Raw genomic sequence first — 13,176 nt, forward strand, 5'->3', positions numbered from 1 at the left:
TTCACACACAAATAAATCTATTGTGCACAAGTGCCTATCGTTGCACTGAGAAATTCATATTGGAATAGGTGGAGCAGCATCCTTTGCAAAATGAATATTGTAGGCAGGCAGCCCACTCACTCTGTGAGACTCTACAACAAGCAATGTACACTTAAGGAGGTTGCAGCTGATTGGGGGAAAACAGGCCTTCCCAGGGTAGGGAGAGTTTGCACTTTGATTCTGAGAAGGTGGGATGCTGTTGTCTGAAACGGCAGGCTCAGCCCCTTACTGGGTATAGTATAGAATTATCCCTGTAAGTAGCGTAAATGAAAAAAAGCAGAGTTCATTCCGAGCAAAGAACTGCACACAAGCATGATTCTACCCTTGAGTAAGGATTTTGCAAAAGCCTGACTCAGACATGTAGCCTCTGGCCCTGCGATAGTTACCCTTATTTTCTGAAAGCTGGGTTCTCCTCTGATCCTGAACTCTGCCACCAGACTCTGACTTTGTTGGATGGTTCATCTCCTGCTTGTATGAACCTTGGCTGGCTCCTGGCCCTGTTCTGAGTTGCAATTTTTCTGCATGATTGACTTGGATGTAGGAGTACTTGCTCAACAGTCTAGTCATGCTCTAGGCAGGACAAGCGCAGACCCCTTATTCTGCAGTCTTTCCAGATGGTATAAGTTTCCTGGGCATAATATCCTTACTCTCAACCTCTATGTTGTCATCTTACAACTCTTCTTGCTAGAAAATTGTTGCCTCTATGCTTTTAGAATACCTAACAGTTGCTGGGAAACAGGTTTTCTTGTGTCAACCGTTTTGTCCACTGGGGTCAGTCATCCATATTTTACCCTGTGAAGTTCTATCAAGAACTGACTATCCGGTTAATGATCATAACAGCACAACTGATTTCTACCACGTGTACCACTAGGGACACATTATCTCTTAAAAGATATTCCAAAATTATGCCATATTTTCTCCCAAAATGGATTTCTCTGAAAGAAAATTCATGGAAGAAATACTGTGATCAGTGATGGTGAAACTTTTTGGCACTGAGCGCACTCATCTGGAACACAACCGGAAGACAAGCTACCCAGGGGGCAGGCATGCACGTGCTGGAAAATGAACTTCCGGCACATGCATGCATGTAGGCCAGTCAGTCTTCCAGTTACTGGCGGCCATGCCTGGGCAGCGATCAGCTTGCTGACGCACATGCTCACATCAGAAAATGGAAGACCAGCTGTTCCAGTTTCTGACACTGGCACATGCACTAAGGCCAGCTGATCATTGCACATGCATGCGCGCCAGATGAGGAACAGGTGACCCCACACGTGCCAGGGACATGGCTCTGTGTGCCACCTCAGGCACAAGTGCCCCATCACGGTCCTAGATTCTTGATTAAACTCTGTAAATTGTACCACGATACCTCAAACTGGAACCATCCCTGGACAGTTTTTCAAGCATTACATAGAAATAGAAACATAGAAATTATGCATTCCAAAGCAAATGACTTTTATTTTAAATATCTTATGCTAATATACCAAGCAAGGTGAATACTTGGTTACTCTCATCTTCCTGCACTTACAAGTAAACAGACATATTACTTCTGAATAAATAACCATTGAGAGAATAAATTCGCTTTTCCAGAATAAAGGACTATATTATTTACAAAATCTCCCATGCTATGTCAGCAGGAAGACAATATAAACGGGAAATGATATCATATTGTAAATAGATACTGTGGAATAAAGAAATATCATTCTACTTAGGTTTGTTCATGTGTGTAGGCCTACAAGTCAGAACTGAGTCCTGGGGACTGCCTGTATGAATCCCTGCCATTGTCAAGATTTTGGAAGTGAGTTGTTATTGGCTGCTTTCTAGGACTGAAAGAAAGTGATTGGTCCAAGGTCACCAAGTTGGCTTCATGCCTAAGGCAGGACTATAATTCAGTCTCCTGGTTTCTAGTCTGATGGCTTAACTACTACACAAAAATGATTCTCTTCACTTGGGATTGGATAATGTGAATTTTTGCCTTCAAGACTACTGACGTAGAAAGTATAATAATATAAATTGTTTTTGTGATTAAAATAAAGTGAAAAAGATGCTGAGAAACTGAAGGTGTGTCATTTTCTGGTCCAACACACCCTTAGTCCTGAGATAGCTTACCATTAATGCTTAGCTATTACCCTTTGACCACAGTATCCTTCCTATATTACCATTCAGAACAAGTTTATGTTGAAAGAAGTTTATTGATCCAAAGTCTCCCAGTGAAGTTCAAAACTGTGTAACAACTTGAAGGGAGGTGCTACTCCAGCCACTTCCCTGAGGGAAAAGATATAGCAGTCTTTTATCAACCAATACAGGGATTTCCAAACTTGGTGACTTTTAGACTTGTGGACTTCCAACACCAAGAATTGCCCAGCAATGTTTGTGGAGATCCCAGAACTAATAGGATGTTCGTATGCCATAGTTAAAGTAACAGTAAAATCATACGTTTATTCCATTAATCCTACTTCCTGAGTTTTGAACTACAAAGTCTGAGTTCGCACAATCCTCTAGATCAGGGCTATCAAACTCCCGATCCATGGACCAGATGCGTCACACACCCACATCCACTTTAGCAAAGGGGGGGTGGAGTTTGACATATCTGCTCTAGACTAAATTGTGGTAAACTACTTCAATAGGTCATTCAAACACAGCTTTGGTGAAGCAAATCATCTCTAAGCATGCATAAATTGCATTTGTTTACTATAACCAGCAAACTTTTTTTTTTACAAATCAGGAATTACATATCAGGTATGTTTGTAATGTAGAGTATATAAGGAAATCTGGGCAACTCTTTTGGTAAATCAAAACCCAGCCAAGCTTCCAGACTAAGTTTGGTCTTGAACCCCCTCCATCCAATCCCTTTGAGAACATTCATCTGCTGTCATTGATGACTAGAACTGAATGGGACATTTAATCAGGCTGGAACTTAGTAAAAAACAAACAAAAACCCAGCACCATTCTTTCCCAAGACTGGGCAATGGGTGGCACATTATGTTAATGTTGCCTGAAATAGAATTGACCTTTTGTGCTTCACTATCACTTTGTTGACTCATAATCAGTTTATCATCCATGGAGTGATTCAGGTAGCTCTCCATGTAGTTTTGGAGGCTTTGTAGGTGTGAGGGCAGCATGTTCTCACACTCTCAATTGGCTTTCCATTAGTACGGCTGAAGGGTTTTTCTCAAAACAGTACATCAATTCTGAGAAATGCTGAAAATAAATAAGCACTTGTTCTAAGACTCAGAGGCTAAGGGAAGGCTGGCTACAGGGAAAGAAGGATGAGAAAAGTTTCTCACTTTTCACTGGTGCCTGATTCTTTCTGGGACCCAAATATCATCTTCTATCTAACTAAACCATTGAAGGGGAATAGTAATAAGGATACAAACTTGTTGGTTTTAGTAGAAACATTTGTTTTCTGTAACACACATATATTATGCCTTGTATTTGTAATGTATCTGGCACATGTCAAATCCTTGCCATTTGAACTCTTATCAATCTGCAATCTATAGGCATAGATGTGGGTCTCAACGTATTCTCAAACCTTATACCATGTTGGTTTATTATAACATGTCTGTGGAGATTCTCAGTCATCCAGGTCATGGTTGTCCCAAAGGTGCTTTTTCAAAAGGCAACTGGTCTCTGAGAACTGAAGAAGCTTCTTGGATGAGGAATGAAACATCTTTAAGGAAAAACAAAGTCCACTTGCTTTTTGAAAAATACCTTTATTATAATATATCTATCTATCAGAAGCTATCAACTGCCATTTCAGATGTAATATTCAACTGGTATGAACAACAGTGTGAGCTTATAGACACTATAAACAATGTTTATGAAGAGAATTGCACATTAAAAAAACTACAGAAAGATTTGAAATTGCCTTGAGCTAGATCATATGCTTCAAATAATAATTATTCTCAGACTTCCGGGGGGAGGGGCTTACTGATGGAAGCAGCTTAATATAGCTGCTCCCGAATTCCTGGTCACGTACCTGTCAGACGATCATCTATCAGACATCTGGCAGTTTGTTTACCTTACTCTTCAGGTAGAGGAGGAGGTGAGCGGGTTCTGTTGTGCAAAGTGCCATCTGATCCTTGCAGTTTGTGTGTCTGCGAGGAGAGGGGGGCCAGCTGAGGGCAGAACTGTCTCCGTGCCAGGGAATTCCCGCTGCATTTGCAGCACGAAGTGAGCACTCCCTTTCTCAGGGCAAAGCTTGATGTTTTGATTTCGAAGCGAGCAGGACTGGTATGCGAGAACTTTAATTGTTTATTCAAATCTTAGCTTCATTTTTACAAGACCTTCTTCCGATAACTTAGCTATCAAAGAGACACTTAAAATGGCACTGAGCTTCTTGAACTGCTTCGTAACAATGTTTACCTTTTGAAACTCATCGTAAAGCCTTACGGAGTTTTAAAACCTTAAAGGAAAGGAGTGATTTATTACCTCGCTCCACAGTTGTATAACTGGCCAGCAGAGTTTTACTAATTGGTCGAAGATAAAACTTGGAATGGCCTCTAAACCAAATGTTAATTTAAAGATGCCTTCGGCCCCCAGAAGCTCTGGCACATCGCCCATACCTGGCACAAAGTTGCAGCCTCCACTCTCTACGCCTCCTATAGGTGAACCACTAACGAAAGAATTCTTTTTGAAGGAACTAAATGAGGTTTTTAACACTCAGACAATAAAGGTGGAAGCCAAATTTAAAGAACTTAAAGAAGGGCTCAGAGAGGAGATGAAGGAGTTGTCTGATAAGATTGATACCTGGATCTCTAAAATCAGATATGATATGTTGGGGATTGTAAATGTTTTGACAGAACATGTTTCTGGAATTGAGGATAGACTAGATGATCTTAATGAAGCCAATATTAATTTGACATCGAAAACAGAGGTGGTGCAACAAAAAGTTGAAAATGCTGAAAAAGAAATTATTATGATACAGTATAGACAAATGGAGCTGGCATTAAGAGTAAGGGGCTTGCGTGAAGACAAGCAGGAAAATTTGAAACAGATTTTTTCAGAAGCGTTTGATAGTCTCTTGGGAAGACCAGGGGGTAATTTTGACTGGCAAATTGATAAAATTTATCGCGTTAATTCTTGGTTGGCAAAGCAGAAGCAGCTCCCTTGGGACATTGTTATATATTTTACCACAAGAGAGATCAGAAATACGATACTACAAGAGTCTTATAAAACTAAGCTTCAAATTGGGGGTCAGGAGTTGACTGTTTTGAAAGAGATACCACCTCAAATGTTAAGATCCAGGAAAGATTATGCTTTTCTAGTTGAAGAACTTAGAAATCGTCAGATACAGTATAGGTGGGACACACCATTTGGCCTAGCGCTCACATTTGACAGGCAAAGATACCCTCTCAACTCAGTATGGAAAGCTCGAGATTTTTATCACAACATTTTGATGGCTGGACGTTCCGCATCATCCAGACCTAGAGATTTGCCACAAGAAGGACAAGATAGACAGCAAATCACACAACTACCAGATAAGATGGATCATCTCTCTCTCCTAGAAGCACAAGGAGCTATGGAACAAAGACCAAACCGTATGATTACCAGACGAATGGAGCAACAATACAAATTGCAACAACTCCAACAACCACTTGCTACCGGTCAAGAAGCCACAGTAACCAGACTAGAAGCAGTGGGAGGAGCCAGGCCAAAGGTTAAACAGGCTATGCAGGAGGCTCTAAAAAAGCTTCAGGAAACCAAAAATGACAATTAAGCTTCTAACATGGAATGTCAATGGATTGAACTCTCCACAGAAGAGAAAGAAAATATTTCACTGTCTTAAACAGTTCATAATGATATAATTTGTTTGCAAGAAACTCATATTAAATCAACCGATCACAAATATTTGATTAACCCAAGACTTGGCCAATATTTTATAGCTTCCGCTATGGAAAAGAAAAATGGTATAGTTATATACTTAAGAAAAGACATGAAAGCTGAACTAATTGAAGCAGACCCCCATGGAAGATACATCGCGTTAGATCTGGTATTAGAAGGGAAAAAGACATTGATTTTGGGAATTTATGCTCCTAATCAACAACAAGATGGATTTTATAGAAACCTTCATGCTAAATTAGTACAGTAGGATCATAGGTCCTGCATACTACTTGGTGACTGGAACGGTGTTATAGATACCAAGAGAGACAAGAAAGTTTCCCGCCCAAACACTCAGACGCGAGCAAAGCTACCTAAATCCTTTTTCAATATGATGGATGACTTTGAACTGAGAGATATTTGGTGAGAAAGAAATGCAGAAGAATATGACTTTACCTTCTTTTCTGATAGGCATCAATTTTTCTCTAGGATTGGTTTTATATTAATTACTAATGATTTGCTTTCCAGGGTGAAGAAGACAAAGATTTCGGCTAGAGTTTTTTCAGATCATAATCCAGTTTGGATGGAATTGGGATGGGTGGCACAGGCAAGAAGGTCTTGGAGATTGAATGAAAAATTATTTAGATATGAAAAGTATATTAATGATTGTAAAAAATTATTAACAGAATTCTTTGTTTTTAATATGAATAAGGGTACACCTATGGAAATTGTATGGGATGCAAGTAAAGCGTATATGAGAGGAGTCTTGATAAATATAAATAAATCTCAGACATAAACAAGGGGTAAAACGAACAGAATTGGAAGATGAAATTAGGAGGAAAGAGCTGGAGTTAACACTAAACCCAGGAGATACAAAGATTAAGGAAGCAATTATTATATTAAAGACTCAATTTAACATGTTGATTTCTGATCAGGTGGCTACTAGTTTGTTATACGCAAAACACAATACCTTCTGCAATGCAAATAAACCTGGCAGATGGTTAGCTTATCAGATTAGGAAAAAACGGAATTCTCGAAATATATCTAAACTGAACTATAGAGGGAAGGAGGTGTTCCAACAGGATGAGATTCAAAAGGCATTCCGGGAATTTTTTACAGAGTTGTATAAGGGGGATAAAACCAACGGTTTAGATATAGAGAGATACTTAGATAAAGAGAAAATACCCTTAGTTAAAGAAGAGCACAGGCAAAAATTGAATCAACCAATAACCTCGGGGGAAATTCTACAGGTAATTAAGCAGTTAAAGGCAGGGAAGGCACCTGGTACAGATGGCTTGACAGCGGCTTACTATAAAAATCTACAGTTAGAAATGGTAGAACCTCTTAAAGAATTATTTAATAAGATTCAAACGGAAGGTAAGGTGCCCCCATCTTGGAAGACAGCTTTCATATCCCTGATACCCAAAGAAGATCAAGATATTACTCAACCAAAAAACTATAGACCCATTTCATTACTTAATGTAGATTATAAAATCTTTACCAAAATCCTAGCAAACAGGTTAATGTTGGTTATTCAACAATTGATACACAGTGACCAAACAGGTTTTATTCAAGGGAGACAAATGAAAAGTAATGTAAGACTAATTATTAATGCATTAGAATATTTGGGAAAGAACAATCAAATTCCTGCTGCGTTCATATTTTTGGACGCTGTTCAGCCTAAATGTTGGAGATGTGGTTCTTTTGATGCTACGTATTTTCATATATGGTGGACATGTCGTAATGTTAAGGCATTTTGGATAAAAATTTGGTGGATCCTGCAAAATATCTTCAAAAAAAGGATAAAATTCACTCCCAAACTGTTTTTACTGGGTATATGTATTGACTTTGTAGCAGTAGAGATCAATTTGGTTCTGTACTTAATAACGGCAGCAAGACTCTTGGTGGCGCAATACTGGAAGAAGAAAGACCTGCCTACAATTCAAGAATGGACTTTGAAGGTTACAAACTTAGCCGAAATGGCAAAAATTTCAGCATATCTTAAAGAACATTCAAATGAGAGGTATAAACGAGACTGGAAAAAATGGATTGATTATATACAAAGCAAATACGGGACTAGGAAATTCCAGATAGCTTATACTTAAAATTAGTAATAACTTAAACTGTTAAAAATTTGGGTAACAGCAAGAAGCTGAGTTCAATGTAGAGATATTTTAGACTGTGATTGTCAAAAAGTTATACCATGTATGGGCTCTGGGAAGTCGGGGGGAGGGAAGGGAGGTGGGGATCTAGGGGGGGAGGGGGGAAATATAATATGTGTTAAATTTTAAAGCATGATTGCACTTGTATACTGTGGCTTTTTTAATGTTAGTGTCAAAACAGAATAAACTGAATATATTGGAAGGTAATAGAAGTATACCGAAGGGAGGAGCTGAGTGAAAGAAGAAGGAGAGTAGAGAGGGTGAGAGAGAGGAGGAGGAGAAGGAAGGGAGGGAAGAGAGGGAGTGATAGGGTTAGGGTTAGATAGAGGGGGAGGGGAAGTAGGTATAGAGGGGTATGAGAGAAGGAAGAATGAAAGTTGGAGGGGAATGAAAGAGGGTGTATGGTGGGCTAAGCCGGTATATTGGGTTTGTATTGTAGGGGGCATTTTCTATAAAAGTGAGGGTTGTGTTTATTACCCAATGTTATATGCCTCGGTTGCACAGTAAACATGAGATTGTATAGAATGAAATGAAAATAAAAGATTTGTAAACATATTTTTGGACGCTGAGAAAGCCTTTGATCGAGTTAACTGGCAATTCCTGTTGAAAACATTGCAAAAAATGCAAATAGGAGAAAGGTTTTTACAATCAATCAAAGCAATATATCAATTGCAAACGGCTCAAATTATAATCAATGGAAGTTTAACAGACTCTTTTCAAATTGGAAAAGGTACGAGACAGGGTTGTCCCTTGTCCCCACTATTGTTTATTATAACTTTGGAAGTATTGCTGAACAAAATATGGGGCTTGGACGGTTTAAATGGAATTAAGATTAGGCAGCATGAATACAGAGTGCGTGCTTTCGCGGATGATTTGGTTATAATATTGGATCAATCGCAGGAATCTAGTATGATCTTAATGAATACGATTAATCAATATGGTCAAGTGTCTGGTTTTAAAATAAATTTAGGGAAAACAAAAATATTAGCTATAAATATGAATATTAAACAAAAGGAAGAACTAGGAGGAATGTTAGGATGTGAAATAGTCAAAAAGGTCAAATATCTTGGAGTTAATATCTTAATTTCAAATGGGAAATTATATAAGTATAATTATGAACCACTTTGGCATAGTATACAGATAGAGATGAAAAAATGGGATAAGTTGCAGTTATCTTTGCTGGGAAGAATAGTGGCAGTGAACATGAATATCTTACCCAAATTCTTATTTCTTTTCCAAATGTTACCTATACTTAAAAAAGATGCGAGTCTTTTAGAATGGCAGAAGGGTATTAATAAATTTATTAGGGCAGGAAAGAAGCCGAGAGTAAAGTTAAAAATAATGCAAGATGTACGTGAGAGGGAAGGTTTGAAATTACCCAATCTAAAATTATATTATGATGCAGTAGTATTATCCATAATTAGTGATTGGATCGACTTAACCAATGACAGGATATTGAATATTGAGGGACATGATTTGGTATATGGCTGGCATCTTACCTGTTGTTTAACAAAAAAGTGGAAAAAAATTTTAAAAGTCATATTTTAAGGAATGCTTTATTGCGGGTTTGGAAAAAATATCAACATAAATTAAATGACAAGATACCCATGTGGGCAATTCCTAGACATGCAATAGAAAATATGAATATAGCACAAAAACAGGATAGAATTATTTACAGACAGCTTCTTACCCTGGAAAGGGGGGTACTACAACTAAAATCCTTACAGGTACTAAAAGAGGAGAAGGTAATTCAAACATGGTTCCAGTATGGGCAATTACAGGCCAGGTGGAAAATAGATCAAAAAATTGGTTTTATCCAAGTTGAGGATAACTTATTTAAACAAATAAGAGATCAAAGCTTAATGCATATAAAGAGGATATACAATGTATTAGTACAGATAGACTCGGAAACAGAGTTAGTTAAAAATTGCATGATAAAGTGGGCTCAAAATATTGAAGAACCAATAATGCTGGATACGTGGGAAAGAATTTGGGTAAGAAATGTGAAATTCACACAAGCCCAAAACCTGAGAGAAAAATTTTACAAGATGTTCTATAGATGGCATTTAGATCCTAAAAAATTGGCTTCTATGTATTCGAATTTACAACCCAAATGTTGGAGATGTGGTTCTCTTGATGCTACATACTTTCATATATGATGGATTTGCCAAAAGGTTAAAGCATTTTGGATAAAAATATGGTGGAGTATACAAAATATTCTTTAAAAAAGGATAAAATTTACTCCTCAGCTATTCTTGTTAGGTATAATTACTGACTGTACAGGTTAACCTGATTTTGCATTTAATAACGGCAGCAAGACTGTTGGTGGCGCAATACTGGAAGAAGGAAGATTTGCCTACAATTCAAGAATGGACACTGAAAGTCACAAATTTAGCTGAGATGGCTAAAATATCTGCCTATCTTAAAGACCATTCAAATGAGAGATATAAACGAGACTGGAAAAAATGGATTGATTATATTCAAAATAAATATGGGACTAAGAAACTCCAGATAGCCTATGTTTAAGATTAGGAATGATTTAAATTGTCTAAAGTTAGTTTTGCAAGGAGGAGCTAAGTTCAACGTAAAGATGTTATTAACTTCTTACTTTTATTTTTTATCAATATATCTTAGACTGTGGTTGTTAAATATCTATGCCGTGTATGGGTTCTGGGAAGTCGGGGGGGGGGGGTAGGTTGTGGGGGCTTGGGGGGGAGGGGGGGCAGTATACTAAGCTTGATTTTAAAGCAAGATGATTGCACATGTATATATCCTCTCTTATAACATGATATTGTCTAGGTAATAATTTACATGTGATTATGTTATGGAAATGGTTAATAAAATTTTATAATAAAAAAATAATTATTATTATTCTCCAATGCCTTTGTCAGCTAGGAATGACATGAATATTAATTCATACAGTATAGCTCTGCAGGGCATCAAATTGGGGAAAGCAGAGCCGCAGACTGAAACTAGGCCTAAGATTCCCCCAGTATTCCAGGCATGGCATATGAAACGTTTTTGGGAAGCTCTGAATAATCCCTGAAACATACAAACAAGCAAACAAACAAATAAATATGTAACCTCTCCCAGATGTTTACTCTTAGAGTGAGTTCACACATCGTGTTGTTGTTGTTAGTTGCGAAGTCGTGTCCGACCCATCACAACCCCATGGACAATGTTCCTCCAGGCCTTCCTGTCCTCTACCATCCTCTGGAGTCCATTTAAGCTCACACCTACTGCTTCAGTGACTCAGTCCAGCCACCTCATTCTCTGTTGTCCCCTTCTTCTTTTGCTAAGGTGACCAGATTTTCAGATTGGTAAAGAGGGACACCTTTGACCGGGGGGGGGGGGGGGGGGGGGGCTTGATTAAAAATTTTATATGGAGCAACAAAAATTTTAATATAACACAAAAATAGTATTGTGCTTTTTTTTATTTCAACATAACTACAATTTACAAATATAAATTGTAACTGTTGCCAAACATCAACATTTTGATCACGTGATCATGAGGATGCTGCAATGGTCGCTAAGTGTGAAAATGGTCGCTAAGTGTGAAAAATGGTCATCAGTCACTTTTTTCAATGCCATTGTAACTTTGGTCACTAAGCCCCTTATACCACCTTTCTTGCCACAGTTCTTAAGTGAATAACTGCAGCTGATAAGTTAGTAACATAAGTGAATCTGGTTTCCCCATTTGACTTTGTCAAAAGGTGATTATATGACCCCAGGACACTGAAACCATCATAAATACGAATCTGTTGCCAAACATCAAAATTTTGATCGCATGACCATGAGGATGCTGCAATGGTCACTAAGTGTGAAAATGGTCGCTAAGTGTAAAAAATGGTAATCAGTCACTTTTACAATGCCATTGTAACTTTGGTCACTAAGCCCATTATACCACCTTTCTTGCCACAGTTCTTAAGTGAATAACTGCAGCTGGTATTTTGTATTTTGGATAGAATCTTTTTTTAAATAGCCTAAGACAATTTAAAAAAAGAATCCACACAGAATAAATTGAAGTAAAACATTTCAAACTATTCTTTCTATGCACAATATATTTCAAAGTATTGTGCATAGAATTTTTAAACATGGTTTCACTTCGATTTATTTTGGATAGAATCTTTTTTTAAATAGTCTAAGACTATTTAAAAAAAGAATCCACACAGAATTTTTAAAAATCCTATGCACAATAAATAAAATATTATTTTAAAATACATTAAAAAAATAAAAGAAAAAAACCCAGCTCACTTACCAGCAGGCTTGCACTCCAAGTCAACCAAAAATGATGTAGATGTTAATACAAAGAACAGAGCAAATTGAAATGGTGAAATTAGTCAGGGAAATATTTTTCAAAGAAACTTTGCCACCATTTTTTCACATGAGCCGACCTCCAACCTCCGTGCCCCTCCCCTCCAGAAAATCCAGGAAGTAACACTCACGACCTCTCTAGCCATTTCCTGGAGCTCTATGGTATTAGGTCATTTTTTCTTATAAAATGGACTAAAAGGGGCGCGGGGGGTCCGTTTTCTTGCTTTAACGTTTTAATTATATCTTCAATGAAAGTACTGAGACAGAGAGAGAGGCTAGTTAAACAGAGTGTCTTTTGTCTTGCCCTGGTTAGGATTTCTTAAGCAAATCCACTGGGCTTTCAACATGAAGACAGAAAATCGGGACTTTTAAAAAACAGCCCGGGACACGGGACAAATTGTTATAAAGCGTGACCGTCCTGCTGAAATCGGGATGTCTGGTCACCTTATCTTTCGCCCTCAGTTCTTCCCAGCATTAGGCTCTTCTCCAGTGAGTCCTTCCTTCTCATTAGGTGGACAAAGTATTTGAGTTTCATTTTCAGTATCTGGCCTTCTAAAGAGCAGTCAGGGTTGATCTTCTCTAGGACTGATTGGGTTGATTACACATTGTACTAAATGATTATTTAAAAATGGTATCTGAATAAGCCACAAGAGTTGGGTTTATATAATACACTAAGCCCTAAATATGGTTGTTAAACCATAATGGCTAGATTTATACACCATGCTAATCAAAAATTAAACAATCCATGATATAACTTAGTACTCCAGGCACACAAAGCCTTAGGCTTTCTCATCAAAGCCATCGCCCACATGAGCGTGCCCGACTCTAAAAAACAGCACAAAGG

This window comes from Thamnophis sirtalis, unplaced genomic scaffold (assembly GCF_051295495.1).
Source record: "Thamnophis sirtalis isolate CommonGarterSnake01/CBP01778 unplaced genomic scaffold, rThaSir2_p1.2 scaffold_7, whole genome shotgun sequence".
NCBI lineage: Eukaryota > Metazoa > Chordata > Lepidosauria > Squamata > Natricidae > Thamnophis > Thamnophis sirtalis.